The 18,082-nt window shown below is 45.2% G+C and overlaps 1 protein-coding gene across 1 annotated transcript in view; it reads right to left on the bottom strand.

Moving 5' to 3' along the window:
• The window catches only part of LOC142302402 (plexin-B2-like), a 335,800-nt gene that overhangs the window by 156,498 nt on the left and 161,220 nt on the right, over positions 1 to 18,082 (bottom strand). The window contains exon 3 of the mRNA XM_075343449.1: positions 5,784 to 5,840. The gene's annotated coding sequence lies outside the window, so the exon portion shown is untranslated. The remainder of the gene's footprint in view (positions 1 to 5,783; positions 5,841 to 18,082) is intronic.

Genomic DNA, 18,082 nt, shown 5'->3' with positions numbered 1-18,082 from the left:
AGATGTTTGGTGAGCACTTTGAACACCTGGGGGCTTCACAGAAGTTTATAACGTTGAGCCGTGAAAAGAAAAAATTTTTTTTTTACCACAAAACGGTTGCTTCAACTAGGTAGCTTTTTTTTTCACAAGGGTATCAGCAAAAAATTCACCATAAAATTTATAGTGCATTTTTTCCTGAGTACGCAGATACCTCATATGTGGTGGAAAGTAATTGTTTGGGCGCATGGCGGGGCTCAGAAGAGAAGGAGCGCAATTTGACAGCAAAATTGGTTGGAATCATTAGCGGACGCCATGTCACGTTTTGGAGACCCCTATGGTGCCTAAACAGTGGAGCTCCCCCACAAGTGACCCCATTTTGGAAACTAGACCCCTCAAGGAGTTTATCTAGATGTTTAGCGAGCCCCAAGGGGCACCACAGAAGTTGATAATGTTGAGCCATGAATACAATTTTTTTTTTCTCATTACAAAACTGTTACTTGAACCAGGTAGCTTTTTTTTCACAAGGGTATCAGGAAAAAATGCACCATAAAACGTATTGTGCAATTTCTCCTGAGTACGACGATACCTCATATGTGGTGGAAAGTAATTGGGCGCATGGCGGGGCTCAGAAGAGAAGGAGCGCCATTTGACAGCAAGATTGGTTGGAATCATTAGCGGACGCCATGTCACGTTTGGAGACCCCCTATGGTGCCTAAACAGTGGAGCTCCCCCACAAATTACCCCATTTCGGAACTAGACCCCTCAAGGAATTTATCTAGATGTTTGGTGAGCCCCTTGTACCCTCAGGGGCTCCACAGAAGTTGATAACGTTGAACCGTGAAAATTATTATTTTTTTTTTTAACCACAAAATTTTTGTATCAACCAGGTAGCTTTTTTTTTTTACAACGGTATCAGGAAAAACTGCGCCATAAAACGTATTGTGCAATTTTTCCCGAGTACGCAGATACCTCATATGTGGTGGAAAGTAATTGTTTGGGCGCACGGCGGGGCTCAGAAGAGAAGGAACGCCATTTAACTTTTCAAACGCACAGACGCGGTGCACTGATCGGCCGCTGCAGGACGCACGATCGGATGAGATACAAAAAGCGTTGGGGATACGGAAAAAAAAAAAAGGTCACGCCAAAAATTGAGCAGGGATGCAGATCCGTTATGTGCATCCCTGATCAGCGCTTGGCGGGATGCACGGACGGACGCGATACAAAAAGCGTCGCAAATACGGAAAAAAGTCACGCCAAAAATTGAGCAGGGATGCCGATCCGTTATCTGCATCCCTGATCAGCGCTTGGTGGGACGCACGCGATACAAAAAGCGTCGTGAATACGGAAAAAAGTCACGCCAAAAATTGAGCAGGGATGCCGATCCGTTATCTGCATCCCTGATCAGCGCTCGGCGGGACGCACGGACGGACGCGATACAAAAAGCGTCGCAAATACGGAAAAAAGTCACGCCAAAAATTGAGCAGGGATGCCGATCAGTTATCGGCATCCCTGATCAGCGCTTGGCGGGACGCACGGACGGATGAGGTGTAAAAATGGACAGGATACAAGAAAAAAAAAAAGTTATACTCACAGTACCAGGAGGATCACTGACCAGAAGAGCTGCAGAGGAACAAGAAGGCAGTGAGATGGACAGCTTTACAGGAGCAGCAGGCAGGACGTTGGACAGATCAGCAGAAGGACCCAGCGATGGAGGCAGATGTGATCGGGCCAGTGAAGACCTCGGACGACCCGTGAAGGCAGGTAAGAGGACGTCGGGGGGGAGCAGAGGGGGATGGGGGGGGGATGGGGAGAGGGGGGGGGGATGGGGAGAGGGGGGGCAGATGGGGGGGGCAGAGGGAGAGCAGAGGGGGCGGAGAAGCAAAAGCAGAAGGAAGGAACCTTGGAAGCAGATGACAGAGGAGGCAGGCAGAGCGCGTGGGGAGCAGATCGGGATGCCGGGGGGCAGATCGGGGCGTAGGGGGGGCAGATCGGGGCGTAGGGGGGCAGATTGGGGGGGGCACGGGCAGGGGCCTTCACGGGAGCGCGCAGGGGCCATCGCTGAAGCGCAATACTTACCATTGGAGCAGGCGCGGTGACAGCAGAGGCGGCGTCTGCGGCGGCAGCAGCGGTGGCGTGGTACCAAAAGTACCAGCCACACCACGCTGCAGACATGTTGGGGGAGGGTCCCCAGACCAGCACAGGCCTGGAGAGGGCGGCCACCTCCAGATCAGACCGCCCCACTGCACACTGATTGGAGCGATTGCGCGTCATAGCACGATCGCTCCAATCAGTGCTGCAGGGGCTGGGGGCGACATGTTTGAGGTCCACCTATGATATGCTGCAGCAGCTGCGGCATCTCATAGCTGGATCTCACAGTCTTGCACTAATTCCGGCATTATTTTTGCCGAAATTAATGCGAACGATGTGGTTGGCGGTTCAGATTTGAACAGCCAATCACATCGATCGCCCTGGGGTCAAGCAAAGGTCCCCTGCTGTAAGAAACAGCAGGAGACATCATTTGAAAGCCGTTGCTATGGCCACGGCAATCAAATGAAGTTTAGGCAGTAAAATTACGTCCCTGGTCGTTAAGTCACGTTAAAATAGGACGTAATTTTACTGCCCGCGGTCGTGAAGGGGTTAAAGTCACCACTAACTGAATCTATTTGTAAGATCATTGCAACTGTCAGAAGAGAAAAATAGCAGTCAGCATAGAAGAGGAAAATAAGCAGCTGCCTCATCCACGAGCCTGTGATTACCGGACGTTATATGCTTACTAATCCAGGGGAACTAGTGTCCTTATTCCTCATTCATCTATGAAATTAAAGAGAAAAATATCATAGGCACACTACCATTTTTTTGCAGGACAGCATACACCAGTCTTTTTCAATAAGCATTTTCTCATAAAATGTCTACTGCTGGTCTCTAAAACCTAAAGCCAATGGTCACTGGCCCATGTTATTTTAATTTGCACAACTTACGCCTGCACATTCAGACTAGCCGAGTGCTTCAAAAGTTCGGTATGGCTCCACAATCATTGCAATTTTATTAGCACAAAGAACTCCTAGGGAGAGTTAAAGCCACTGGTGCACACCGTATTCAGAAATGGCTGTCAAAGGCTGAACTGATAACATGAATTTAAATTGAATTTTTGGGCAAAAACTGAAAAGTCACTTTTAGCCAGGATTATAGCATATTTTCCACCCCAAAGAAGTATTACTTACTTTGGAGATTCGGATAAGAAAAATGACCTGAAGTTTCTCCCCGCCTGCTTTATGCAGCTAAGTGAACTGCTCAGTGATAGGTATGAAGAAATGCTCTCACTATGACACGATCCAGAGGAAGAAACATTTACATGTGAGAGGACACTGGCTAGTGTGCACGCAGAGAGCCTCATAACTGCATAGGTGGGAAGAGCAAAGCCATACATTCATGGGAGCTAAAAAAGGATTTAGGAATCCAAGAAAAGACCCTTATTTTATAAGTAATGTAGTAAATGACAGAATGAGAAAAAATATGTAGCATCTCCCAATGATGTGGTCATGTGCACACGGAGTATTTGGTGAGGTTTTACCTCAGTATTTGTAAGGACACGTGCACACGGAGTATTTGGTGCGTTTTTACCTCAGTATATGTAAGGCCAAGTATACACGAAGTATTTGGTGAGGTTTTTTTTACCTCCATATATGTAAGGCCATGTGCACACAAAGTATTTAGTGAGTTTTTACCTCAGTATATGTAAGGCCATGTGCACACGAAGTATTTGGTGAGATTTTTACCTTAGTATGTCTAGGCCAAAACCAGGAGAGGTTAAAAATGCAGAAGTGGTGCACATTTTTATACTTTTCCTGTTCCCCTGGTTTTGGCTTACAAATATGGAGGTAAAAGCTCAAATACTCAATGTGTGCATGTGGCCAAAAGACTCATTCAGATGAGCGTATAATACAGACATGTGCTGTAAATCAATAGGGCTGTTCAGATTCAGGTTTGTCTTCGCATAGACCGAGTGCCCATAGTGCATCCGATTTTTACAGATTTATTGCAATTATTAACCATTAAATTGTATGCGATCATGTGCGTTTTAATATGTTGAGGTATAAAAACAAAAAGTCACACTGACGTAACATACAGACACATTGATGATAATGTGGATGAAAGTCGGCAGAGTTTTTAGGATGAAAAATCAGATCCCGGCCTAAGAGAGAATCATGTAAAGACTAATCCCATTCAGTATACCGTATTTTTCATTTTAGAAGACACACCGGATTATAAAACGCAAATTTAGAGAGAAAACAAAAAAAATAAATAAAAAACAAAAAAAATAAATAAAAAACAAAAATGGGGTCAGTCTTATGCTCCGGTGTTGTCTTAGCAGAGGGGGAGGGCGTCAGCGGTGGTAGAGCGGGGTCATAGGAGGCAGAGGCTGTGCTAGCAGCGGCGGCGGTGTCCGTGGTGGCGGCAGTGGGTCAGTGACAGCGGCAAGTCAGTGGTGGAGCAGGCCGGTGCAGTGAGTACCAGTCTGTCTGCAATCCCGGTTCAAATGATGGCGGAGCGGCGCGTGCGCAGATGGAGCTCTCATCCAAGAGCTCCATCTGCAAACGCGCTGACTCCCGGAGCGGCGCTTGCGCAGAATGAGCTCTCATTCAAGAGCTCCATCTGCGCACTTCGCTGACTCCCGACACCATCATTTGAAACCGGGGACCGCGGACAGACTGGGACACTCGCCGCACAGCCACCGCAGTCAACACAGCCGCCCCGCCCGCACAGAGTGGCAGCCAGCAAGTCGCCCACCCGCACAGAGAGATAGCCGGGACATAGCGGCCAAGTGCGTGTCGCTGCGTGCGGCAGCCAGGTGCCTGTCGGTGCCGGGTGCCTGTTGCCGGCAACGACAAGCACCCGGCACAAACAGGCACCTAGCTGCCGGCACGGCAGTAGAACATACCTTAATACATATATATATATATATGCATGCTCAGTTCAGCCAAGCATTAAGTGCTCTTAAAGAGGACCAACCACCAGGATATTCATATATAACTAAAGTCAGTGCCATACTGGCACTATCATGCTGATTTTATACATACCTGTAGTTGTGAGATCAGATTTATAGTTTCTGAAATACAGGCAAGTAAAGTTTGTGAAATACACCATTATTTGATTGATAGGAAGAACGGGGGGGGATGAATCCAGACAGGAGTGGGAATAAGTAGCAAAACTTAACCCACATGTTAGATATTCTGCAGCACCCATCATCAAATAACAGTGCAATTCACAAACTTTACTTGGCTATATTTCAGAAACTATACATCTGATCTCACAACTACAGGTATGTATAGAATCAGAATCCTAGCGCCAGTATGGCACTGGCTTTACTTTATATAGGAAAAGCATGGTGGTTGGTTCTCTTTAAAAAGAACAGAATTAACAGCTACTAACTAGCTTTAGTGTGACTTATCTACTCCGAGATCAAAAAATTGAAAATGCTCAAATTTAACGTGCCCAATCCTCCAGGTCTCTTGACTGACATCAGACACCAGACACAGAACAGCTTTTCGGCAGGAACAGCCCACTATGTAACGTGCGAGTGCAGCTGACCTTAGTCAAGTGCACTTGGCTCCTTTCGTCCCCTCTCCTTCGAAAAATCATAGGCCTATTTGGCAGAGGCGAGCGTTTTGTTGCGCTCTGGAAGAATAGCTGGCATGTTTGGCCAATAGCCACCTAAACTACAGTGTATAGCCAGCCTTAGTTCTATTACGTCACAGTACATTTTCTTCTATTTAATGATCTGGTGCAAAAGCGTAGATACTTACAGGTTTTATTGTCTTACTTTAAGTTCTATTTACCAAATTCGTGATTAGGGCTTCACCCTAGAAGGAAAAACAAACAGAAGTGAATACTTTATTGAACGGTCATAGAGACAAAAAATGATCTTTACCAATCAAGAGACCACATCTTAAAAAAAAAAAAAACACTTTAGGTGGGGTCACACACAGCGACGGCGACAACGACGACGCTGCTACGTCACCATTTTCTGTGACGTTGCAGCGACGCCCCGTCGCTGCTGCTGTGACATCCAGCAACGACCCGGCCCCTGCTGTGAGGTCGCCACTCGTTGCTGAATGTCCTGCTTCATTTTTTGCTCGTCGCTCTCCCGCTGTGAAGCACACATCGCTGTGTGTGACAGCGAGAGAGCGATGAACTGAAGCGAGCAGGGAGCCGGTGTCTGGCAGCTGCGGTAAGCTATAACTAAGGTAAACATCGGGTAACCAAGAAGCCCTTTCCTTGGTTACCCGATATTTACATTAGTTACTAGCACCGCCACTCTCACGCTGCCAGTGCCAGCTCCCTGCACTCCTAGCCAGAGTACACATCGGGTTAATTACCCGATGTGTACTCCAGCTACGTGTGCAGGGAGCAGGGATGTGTACCCAGGCTAGGAGAGAAGGGAGCCAGCGCTAAGTGGTGTGCGCTGGTAACCAAGGTAAAGATCGGGTAATGGTTACCCGATATTTACCTTAGTTACCAAGCGCAGCATCACTTCCACAGCGACGCGTGTCGTTATGATTGCTGCTGCGTCTGCAGTGTTTGACAGCTAAGGCTGGTTTCACACTACGTCTTTTTAACATCCGTTGAAAACGTTATTTTAGCGGAAGTACGGATCCAGTGCAAATGCGTTTTCATTTCAATGCATTTGCAATGGACTCGCGTTAACATGCGTTCACCTGCGTTTGCCTGCGTTATAGTGCGGATCCGGTGACTTGCAGTTTTTTAACATGTTTCAAAAACGCTACTTGTAGCGTTTTTGAGCTGAGTCAAAATACTGCAAGTCACCGGATCCTGACTAAACAGCACGCGAACGCAGGTGAACGCTGGCGTGCTGATAGACAGGATCCTGCTTTTGTACTGAGCATGCCCAGAAAGTACTGAGCATGCCCAGAACCAGTCTCGCGTGATCTGTCTATCTCTCTACTCCCTCCCTCACCCTCTCTCTCTATGTCTTTCCCCCTTCCTCTCCTCCCTCTCTCTCCCACCTGAGAGCTGCGGACACTCGTAACCAAGGTAAATATCGGGTAACCACTTCTCTTAGTTACCCGATGTTTACGTTGGTTACGCGTGCAGGCAGCCCTGCTCCTAGCAGCTGCAGACACTCGTAACCAAGATAAATATCGGGTATCCAAGGCCGATGTTTACCTTGGTTACCAGCGTCTGCAGCTGTCAGAAGCCTCCTCCCAGTCTAGTTCCCCTCACTCCCGATCACATGACTCCAATGCCCGCCCCTAAACATCCAGTGCAGGATCCTGCAAAATAACACATGCGTTTGCATACGTTATTTGCTGTAAAAGCAGGATCCATACTTCCGCTAAAAAAAACGTTTTCAACGGATGTTAAAAAGACGTAGTCTGAAACTAGCCTAAGCAGCGATCATAACAGCGACTTACAAGGTCGCTGTTGCGTCACAGAAAATGGTGACATAACAGCGACGTCGCTGTCGCTATGTGTGAACCCAGCTTTTTTTTTATAACAATGGAAATTTTTTTTGTGATACAGCCTTAAGCCAATTTTCATGAGCTACTATGAGAAGAGTTTCACAGATATTAGAAGTTATTTTTACACCCACAATAATCAATACTGCAAAGTGCTTGACACGAGCTGATTAATACCAGCCTATTACTGCTGGAATATTGGACTCCAGACAAAGTCTCTAAGCTTGCCAATTGCAATACCAATATGAAAACAATCTTTAATAAACCTATGGGCTTTCAGTCACTTTGAAAAAGGCAAAAGATGAGATTCTCTGTATAAAGCTAAGCATTGTGAGCCTTACAAATTTCCATGGGTACTAAATATAGACCGCAGATAGGGGAACATTAGATGCAAATGTTACCATCAGTCTGCACATGATGAAAATGGCTTGTAATTACAAGACTGGAGAACCTAGTTTCACTTTCAGCCTTAAAGTGACATTAGCTAATTCAAAATCATTTGCATTAAAGAGTTAAACAACTATGGTGGTGATGGTGGATTTTTGGGCACAATCATTGCATGGCAGAATATACAGGAATGCCCTACCGCAAGAGGTAGTAATGGCAGACACTATAACAGCTTTTATAAAAGGGCTGGATGATTTCCTCAGTACACACAACATTGTCGATAACTATGGAAAAAAATGAAGCAAAGTAAGAAATATTTAAACAATACATAATTTATTTGGTTCAAGTAACAAAATGCAAACTGAATGAACAGAACAGAAATCTTAAAAAGGTTAGGTGTCGCTTTTTTATTTTTGTATTAATAATAGTGATTTTGAAATCTAGTATTTTTAATACAAAAATAAATTCACTGTTTATTTAGTTTTTATTTAATTCTAGTTTTATTGAAACACTGGGGGCTGCCATCTTGGATTTGCTGTGAGTAACAACAGTTACGTAGCTCAAATACGGCAGCGCCTGAGCATAGAAGACAGTTCTCGGGCTGTCCAGATCACAGCAGAGGGAGGAGATCAGCGCAATCTTTGTAGAGCTCACAGCGTATGCTGTGTGCTGCACTTTCCCAGTCATCTGCTCAGGATTTTGAGTACCGACTCTGGGCCGCTGCTACACTCCCCCCTCCCCCCAAGCCACTCTCCCCGCCACCGCCCCTCTGTCTCTCTCTCCCCCGCCGCTGCTCCCCCCGCCACTGGCCCTCCCACCCTGGCCTCCGCCCGCGCTCTCCCCGCCACCCGCCCCACCTGACTCCGCCCCCCCCAACCCCACCCCCGCTCTCGTGTGCTCACCTCGGGCCACTGCTCCTACAGAATACAGCGGAGCGCAGTATACGGTGGGGCACGGAATACTGCAGAGCACAGTATACAGCGGCGCACGAAATACAGCAGAGCACAGCACAATATACAGCGAAGCGCAGAATACAGCGGAGCGAGGTGTATGGTGGAACGCGGAATTCAGCAGGGCGCAGAATACAGCAAAGTACAGTATACAGCGAAGCAAGGAATACAGCGGTATACGGAAGAGCATGGAATACAGCAAAGCGTGGTATACAGCAGGGCACAGAAGACAGCGGTGCACGGAATACAGCAGGGCACAGAAAGAGGCGCATGGAATACAGCAGAGCACAGTATACAGCAAAGTGTGGAATACAGTGGAGCGTGGTATACGGAGGAACATTGAATACAGCAGAGCGCAGTATACAGCGGCGCACGGAATAAAGCAGAGCGTGGTATAAGGAGGAGCCCAAAATACAGCAAAGCACGGTATACAGCAGGGCGCAAAATACAGCGGCGCACAGAATACAGCAGTGCGCAGAATAAAGCAGCGCACGGAACACAGCAGAGCGCAGTATATGGACGAGCACAGAATACAGCAGAGCCAGTTATACAGCGGCGCATGGAATACAGCAGAGTGCGGTATACGAAGGAGCACGAAATACAGCAAAGCATGGTATACAGTGGCACACGGAATACAGTGGAGCGCAGTATACGGAGGAGCACGTAATGCGAGCGTGCGTGTGGCAGTGCATTGCGGGTGGGTGTGCGTGCGGCAGAGCATTGCTGGTATGGGGCGTGCAGAGCGCTATGTGCGGAGCACGACCCATACGGTCCTCAGTGTCCCTTTAGACATTAGGATCACTTTGCGGCCACCAACAAAATGGCTCCGCACTGTAATCCTAAACTTCATCTTCCCTTATCCTTTTGGAAACACCTAGATTGGGAGGGGGAGGTGACATCGCACACAGGAGAGCAGATTCCACCCACTTTTACTGCAGCTGTTATGTGAGCTAGTTCTACAGTAGCTCTGCAGCAGGATTTCAGCAGCTGCTCCCCCTAGTGTTTGAGTGGAAAATATCCAACTTTTTAAAAAAATGTATTCTATTTTGCTCACTTAAAAATAATATTTAAATAAAAAATTAAAACATTAATACTATGCATCTTTTCAGTTATTGTTTTTTTTTACGACACCTTCCTTTTAATCAAATCAATATTTGGTGTGTCCACCTTCTTTTCTTTCAAATCAGCATAAATTCTTCTAAGAAGTATACTTGCAACTTTTTAAGGAACTCTGTGGGAGGTTGCTCCAAACATCTTGGAGAAGTAACCACAGATCTTCTGTGGATGTTTGTTTGTGCAAATCCTTCTGTCCTTTCAAGTAATTCTGGGCAGACTTGATAATCTTGAGATCAGGGCTGTGCAAGGGCTATATCAACACTTCCAGGACTCCTTGTCCTTCTTTATGTTAAAGATAGTTCTTCCTGACATTGGCTGTGTGTTTAGGGTTGTTTCCCTGCTGTAGAATAAATTTGGAGCCTCAAATGCATCTCTTTTGGTACTGAATAATCGATGAGTAATTTCTCAACTTTGAAGACACCATTAATCCTGACTTGAATCCCCAAATCCATTTGCTGAAATACAGCCCCAAACTTTCATGGAACCTCCACCATGCTTCACTGTTGCCTGTACTCCTAATACTGCTCTCAATGCCTTTGGCAAACAAACAGTCATGTTACAGCCAAATATTTCACATTTTAACCCACTAGAGCATCCGCTGACTTTTTCTGTACCCTAGCTCTTAAGGCGGCTTTACGCTCGTAAAAGCTCCCGCCCCCGTCGTTTCTGCGTCTCAAGCAAATCGCTGCCTGTGGAACACAATATCGCTAGTACCCGTCACACATACTTACCTTCCTAGCGACGTTGCTGTTGCCGGCGAATAGCCTCTTCTGTAAGGGGTCGGTTCGTGCGGCGTCACACGGCAGGCGTCCAATAGTAGAGGAGGGGCGGAGAGCAGCCACATGAAAGTCATGCCCACCTAGTTGCTGGAGGATGCAGGTACGGTGTTGTTCGTCGTCGTCAGGAACGACGAACAACCTGCGTCCAGCAACGATATTTGGGAAATGGACGACGTGTCAACAATCAACGATTTGGCGAGTATTTTGCATAGTTAGCGGTCGCTCGTATGTGTCACATGCAACGTCGCTAACGAGACCGGATGTGCGTCACGAATTCCGTGACCCCAACGACATCTAGTTAGCGATGTCGTTGCGTGTAAAGCCCCCTTTAGATTTCATGCATAGTTGAGTAGCATAGTTTTGTTTCCATGAATGTATGGCTTTTTGGACACAATTCTTCCACAAAGACAGTTTCTGGTGAAATGCCTCTAAAACGTAAATGAGTTTAGCTGGTTTCCATAGGTTGCTGCCAGTTCTGAACTAATTGCACTGCTGGTCATCATACAATTTCAAAGGGAAGTACGTATGAGGTATCTCAGTGGCTGTACAAAAATTCCTTGGCCAACCACTGCTTCCATAGTCCTAAATATTGCCCATTTCTTGATGTTCTCATGGCTGAGAAAGACAGGGGAAAAACTAATAGATCATGGAATTCGATTAGGAAGGCATCTGATCGGTTCCATATTTATTCTGCAGCAGGACATGAACCAAAACATACAGCCAATGTTATTAACAACTATCTTCAGCGTAAAGAAAAACAAGGAATCCTGGAAGTAATTATATGGTACCCACAGGGCACCGATCTCAACATCATCAAGTCTGTCTGTCGAGCCTACATCCACAGAGATCTGTGGTTAGTTCTCCAAGATGTTTGAAACATCCTACCGGCCAAGTTTCTTTAACAACTGAGTTCAAGTGTACCTAAAAGAATTGATACTTTAATGCTGTGTTGAAGGCAAACGGTGATCACGCCAAATATTTATAAGATGTAGATTTCTTTTTTGTTCATTCTATATATTAGTTAATTGATAAAAATCTATTTTTTTTTTTTTTTAATTTTTAAAGCATTTTTACTTTACAGTATTTTTCCATCCCTAACTAAAACTTTGGCACAATACTGTAGCTTTTTTTTTTAAACTGTATTGATTTTTACAAAAATGCCATAAGCGGATGTTCATGAAACAAATTGTACAGAATAGAATCGGCACAAATCACAAGTATTACTGGAGAATGTTGGAGCAGATTTCACTCTACCCATTCCACTGACAGAGGGAGGAATCCACAGTGACAATCTGCAGCATAAATTGATATGTTGTCAATTTAAGATCTGCACTGTAGTTCAATTTCTGCAAGGATTCTTTATTCAGCATGTGGAAGGGATTTGGTATAATCTCATCTAGTTTACTGCTGCAGTAATGTGCTTCAGACTTTCCTAGTGGAAAATCCACATTGTTTCTACCCATGTGAACACACCCTTGATTGTCTGAATGAAATATGTGCCATCATACAGAACTGTCATCTGACTTGCTAAACATTTGGTGTCTATAGGGTGCTTTACACGCAACAATATCGTTAACGAGATATCGTTGGCGTCACGTCGTTAATGAAGCACATCCGGCGTCGTTAGCGATATCGTTGCATGTGACATTTAGGAGCGACGATCACTGATCGCAAAAGCGTCAAAAATCGTTGATCGTTGTCACGTTGTCCATTTTCATATCGTGGGTTGTTCATGGCGCAGGTTGTTAGTCTTTCCTGCGGCAGCACACATCGCTACGTGTGACACCGCAGGAACAAGGAACAACCTCGTACCTGCGGCAGCCCGCAATGAGGAAGGGAGAAGGTGGGCGGGATGTTCTTCCCGCTCATCTCCGCCCCTCCGCTTCTATTGGGCCATCACTGTGACGCCGAACAAACCTACCGGCAACAGTGACGTCGCTAGGCAGGTAAGCATAGTGTGACGGGTGTTAGCGACGTTGTGCGCCACGGGCAGTAATTTGCCCGTGACGCACAACCGACAGGGGGCGGGTACGCTCGCTAGCGATATCGATCGCAATATCGCATTGTGTAAAGTGCCCAGATTACCATTTTCACTGCAAGGATATTTTGTAAAAAGTTGAAGAACTTATACATAATTAGGAGCCAAGTACATTAGTGGTAGAGATGATATTGTAAATCTGGTTCACTGATTGGTATAGACAACAGTACCATTCACTACAACAACCAAAAACGCAGATAAATCTCTGTAAGCAAATGTATCCATCATACCAAAATAGAAAATACATGGTGTAAATTGGAAGATACTAGAATCAATCATAAATGATCAACTAGACAGAACCTCATTATAAAAGATTAGGAATGGGTCATCTTATGTGTCGTCACTTTGGATCTAATGCTTTCCTGTGATTTTTCTCATATGCAAAAAAAAAAATGGACTAGATCCTCACCAGTGTTTGCTCAGTTTTTTCCCTATCAGGGTTTCATCAGTTTTTCTTCTATGAAATATAATCTGGTGACCACTAGGAAGCACTTGGGAGGTCATCAGTGTGCAGTCCAAGTTTTTCATGGACCAATAGACTTGAATGGACAAGCTTGATACAGGACTCAGATCACACCCTCAGCACACAGACCCAATGGTGGACTATTTTCTAGTTTACATAAGCCATTTTTTTGCATGGACCTTGGGGTCTGTGTGAAAGAAAACATTGCTGTATATGGTGGTGTACAATATACAGCATGTAAACTGAAAACAGCACGAAGCGCGAGAATGTAACCTTAAGGCTATGTGCCCACGGGACTCTGTATCTGCGGATTTTTCTGCATCAAAAAACGCAGCTTTCCCCTGGAATCCGCACCTTTTCATAGGTGCGGATTTGACGTGGATTTTGTTGCGGATTTTGTGATTTTTTTTTTTTTCAATTGAATAGGCAAAATCCGCACGAATATCCGCAACAATAATTGACATGCTGCAGATTTTTCCGCACGAAAATCCGCACGATTTCCGCTGCGGAAAAATCCGCAGCGTGGGCACAGCATTTCCCAAATGCCATATAAATGGCTGGGGAGTAGCTGTGCTGCAGATTTCTGGAAAATCCGCGGCTTTTCCGCGAGAAATCCGCGGCAAAATCCGCGCATTTTCCGCAGCGTGGGCACATAGCCAAAGGGTAAACGAAGACCAATCTTACATATAATAAAACTGGCATGGTTGAAAAGAAATATATAATAGAAAAAAAAAAATTGGGAATAGATTTCAGTCACATATCTCCAGAGGGAAAAAGTTATATAGTCAATAAATGTTTTATTGGACAATAGTTGTCAGGGGTATAGGTACAGATCCAAATAATGCAACGCAATCAAAAATTATCAAATTTGGTAATATTTTGGAAGCTTTACATAAAAAAAAAAAAAAAAAAGAATTTCCATATTAGAAAAGGAACAGTACATTGGAAACCGACTGGCATTTCAGCATTAGTGGCCTTTTAATTACAGGTTATTTTTACTTGCAAGAAAGCAGTGTATTACCATCTATGTAATAATAAAAATAACCTTTTCAGAAAGCTTTACTAAGAGTGGAGAAATAGGCATCCACTTCATACATGCCACAAAGGCTTCTTACAGAACTCGGGATTTAATTCACACTGGATAATTACAATGGTATTGCTTAATAAACGAGGCAGTATGCAAAGTGTAACCTACGGTACAAAGTATAATTCAGCTGCCCCCGCCAATCTGCCAACCAATGTCATTATTCTAAGACACCTTCTAATTCACTTTATTTTTCCAAGAAGGATGTTTGTAAGTGAAATGTGTTTTATTTCACATAATCGTACAATAAGTAACCTAGTAATTAAAATGTCGGCATGGATAGAGATATTTTTAGCTTGTACAAGAAAGACGACGACTTCTCGGCAGTTGCCCTCACTGATGTGAAATGTATCTATCTACCAGAACAATTTGTTGTGTTACATACAGCTTGCAGATTGATGGGCATGAGCCTACGTAATGGTCTCATGGCAAACTCGAGCTCCTGACAAAACTGGGGAGACCGTGAAACTCACTTCAAGGTGGAAACTACTGAGGGTACGGTCTCCCACAAATGCACATGGCTGCAGGCAATCCGTTATATAGGACTGCTAAGTTATCTATTTAAGGCTACAGTGCTGGCCAAAAGTATTGGCACCCCTGCAATTCTGTCAGATAATACTCAGTTTCTTCTTGAAAAGGATTACAATCACAAATTCTTTGGTATTATTAGCTTCATTTATTTTGCTTGCAATGAAAAAACACAAAAGAGAATGAAACAAAAATCAAATCATTGATCATTTCACACAAAACTCCAAAAATGGGCCAGACACAAGTATTGGCACCCTTAGCCTAATACTTGGTTGCACAACCTTTAGCCAAAATAACTGCGAACAACCGCTTCCGGTAACCATCAATGAGTTTCTTCCAAGGCTCTCCTGGAATTTTAGACCATTCTTCTTTGGCAAACTGCTCCAGGTCCCTGAGATTTGAAGGGTGCCTTCTCCAAACTGCCATTTTGAGATCTCTCCACAGGTGTTCTATGGGATTCAGGTTTGGACTCATTGCTGGCCACTTTAGTAGTCTCCAGTGCTTTCTCTCAAACCATTTTCTAGTGCTTTTTGAAGTGTGTTTTGGGTCATTGTCCTGCTGGAAGACCCATGACCTCTGAGGGAGACCCAGCTTTCTAACACTGGGCCCTACATTATGCTGCAAAATTTGTTGGTAGTTTTCAGACTTCATAATGCCATGCACATGGTCAAGCAGTCCAGTGCCAGAGGCAGCAAAGCAACCCCAAAACATCAGGGAACCTCCGCCATGTTTGACTGTAGGGACAGTGTTCTTTTCTTTGAATGCCTTTTTTTTTCCTGTAAACTCTATGTTGATGGCTTTTCCCAAAAAGCTCTACTTTTGTCTCATCTGACCAGAGAACATTCTTTCAAAACGTTTTAGGCTTTCTCAGGTAAGTTTTGGCAAACTCCAGCCTGGCATTATTTATGTCTCGGGGTAAGAAGTGGGGTCTTCCTGGGTATCCTACCATAAAGTCCCTTTTCATTCAAACGCCGACGGATAGTACGAGTTGACACTGTTGTACCCTCGGACTGCAGGGCAGCTTGAACTTGTTTGGATGTTAGTCGAGGTTCTTTATCCACCATCTGCACAATCTTGCATTGAAATCTCTCGTCAATTTTTCTTTTCCTTCCACATCTAGGGAGGTTAAGGCTACTTTCACACATCCGGTTTGAGCCCTGCGGCTCAATCCGGCTGTGAAAACTATGCAACGGATGCGGTGAAAACACCGCATCCTTTGCATACGTTTTTACATGCGGCCGGTCCGGTTTTTTCCGGTTGCGGCATGCTACTGAGCATGCGCAGTGGAAAATACCGCATGCGGCGACCGGATGCGGTTTTTTCCGCATCGCGCCGCATCCGGCCTCCATAGGGATGCATTGAAAAATGCGCCGCAGCGGCCGGATGCGGCGCGATGCGGTGTTTTTTGCCGGAGCAAAAAACGTTGCAGGGTACGTTCGATCCGGCCGCCGCATCGGCTAAATCTGCTGCATGCGGCAAAAACCGGACCGAACGCAAGCCCCTACGGCACAATGCGGCACTAATGTAAGTCAATGCAAAAAAAAACCGCAATCGGCGTTACAAAAGCCGGTTGCGGTTTTTCTGCAGAACGCCGTATTGTGCCGCAGAGCAAAAATCCGGATGTGTGAAAGTACCCTAAGGTTTAGACTTGTAGCCTTGAGATTGCTCATGCTTCCTCACAATTTGGATTCTCAAGTCCTCAGACAGTTCTTTGGTCTTCTTTCTTTTCTCCATGCTCAGTTTTTTACACACAAGGACACAGGACAGAGATTGAGTCAACTTTAATCCATGTCAACTGGCTGCAAGTGTGATTTAGTTATTGCCAACATCTGTTAGGTGCCACAGGTAAATTACAGGTGCTGTTAATTACACAAATTAGAGAAGCATCACATGATTTTTCAAACAGTGCCAATACTTTTGTCCACCCCCTTTTTTACGTTTGGTGTGGAATTCTATCCAATTTGGCTTTTTGACATATATTTTTTTTTTTCATTGAAGACAAATTAAATGAAGATAATACCAAAGAATTTGTGATTGCAATCATTTTCAGGAAGAAACAGAGTATTCTCTGACAGAATTGCAGGGGTGCCAATACTTTTGGCCAGCACTGTATATCTTACATTTAACACTCTAAGGCCCTGTGCGCACACTGCGTTTTTGCTGCAGAAATTTCTTGAGAAAATGGTAGTAAGCTTTCTGCAGACATTCCCCATCAAAACCTATGGAAATAAAAAATAGCTGTGCGCACACTTCATTTTTTTCCTCAAGAAAATTCTTTCTGCAGAATGTCTTGAGAAAAAAGAATGAGCATGTCACTTCTTTTCTGCAGGTACCTGCGTTTTTTTGCCATAGATAATGGTAAAATAACGCAGGGACCAACCTGCGGGAAAAACGCACCAAAAACGCGTAAAAAACCGCATGCGTTAGCTGTGCGTTTTTTGAACGCAGGTGCGTTAATCTTTCACTCAAAAACTTTCTTGAGAAATTTCTAGCGAAAACTCCTTTTTCTAGTGCGCACAGGTCCTTAGGCTGGTTTTACACATCTGTTTTTGGCATCAGGCACAATCCGGGATAAAACAGATCCCCATAGACTTGTATTAGCGTCGGATTGTGCCGGATAGCCTTGCGTTGCATGCGGCGTCCGCCAGATCCGGTGAAAAATCGTTTTCCAGTGGCCGGAAAGAACGCAGCATGCAACGTTTTTTGGCTGCAGCGAAAAAACAGATCACGCCGAATCCGACGCCATATGGCATGTTGTATAATGGAAGCCAATGGGTGCCGGATTCGGCTTTATTCGGCATATGTCGGAAACCAACAATGGATCCGGTTTTTGTTTCTGGGCATGCCCAGACGTTGTGTAAATAGTGTCTCGCTCTGTCGGTGTGTCGGTCGGTCCGTCGGTCTCTCTCTGTCGGTTGGTTGGTCTCTCCCTCCCTCCTTTATACTCGCCGATCACGGGCGCGGCGCTGCACAGCTGTCGGATAGGCTGTCGGATAGGCCATCAATGTCTGATCGGCTGGGGTCCGACACCTGGTAATCCGGCCGATCAACTGTTCAAGGTGGCGGCAGTGGCAGTCAGAAATGCTCAAATCCAGAACTGCCTAGTCAACGGATAGCGGAGGCGGATGTGCAGTACCTGGCCGTGGCCACTATCAGAAGACAAGGCAATTCCAGAACTGAGAATTTCTGGCCAATTGATGCCGCTCCCAGCATGGGGACCAGTGCATACTCCGTTTAAATTTACATCTGCTGACTAGCCGTCACATGACAGTGTATTCTT

The sequence above is a fragment of the Anomaloglossus baeobatrachus genome, chromosome 4, assembly GCF_048569485.1.
Source record: "Anomaloglossus baeobatrachus isolate aAnoBae1 chromosome 4, aAnoBae1.hap1, whole genome shotgun sequence".
NCBI classification, from domain to species: Eukaryota; Metazoa; Chordata; class Amphibia; order Anura; family Aromobatidae; genus Anomaloglossus; species Anomaloglossus baeobatrachus.
Note: the sequence above shows the minus strand (reverse complement) of the source record. Positions and strands in the feature narration are given on the sequence as shown.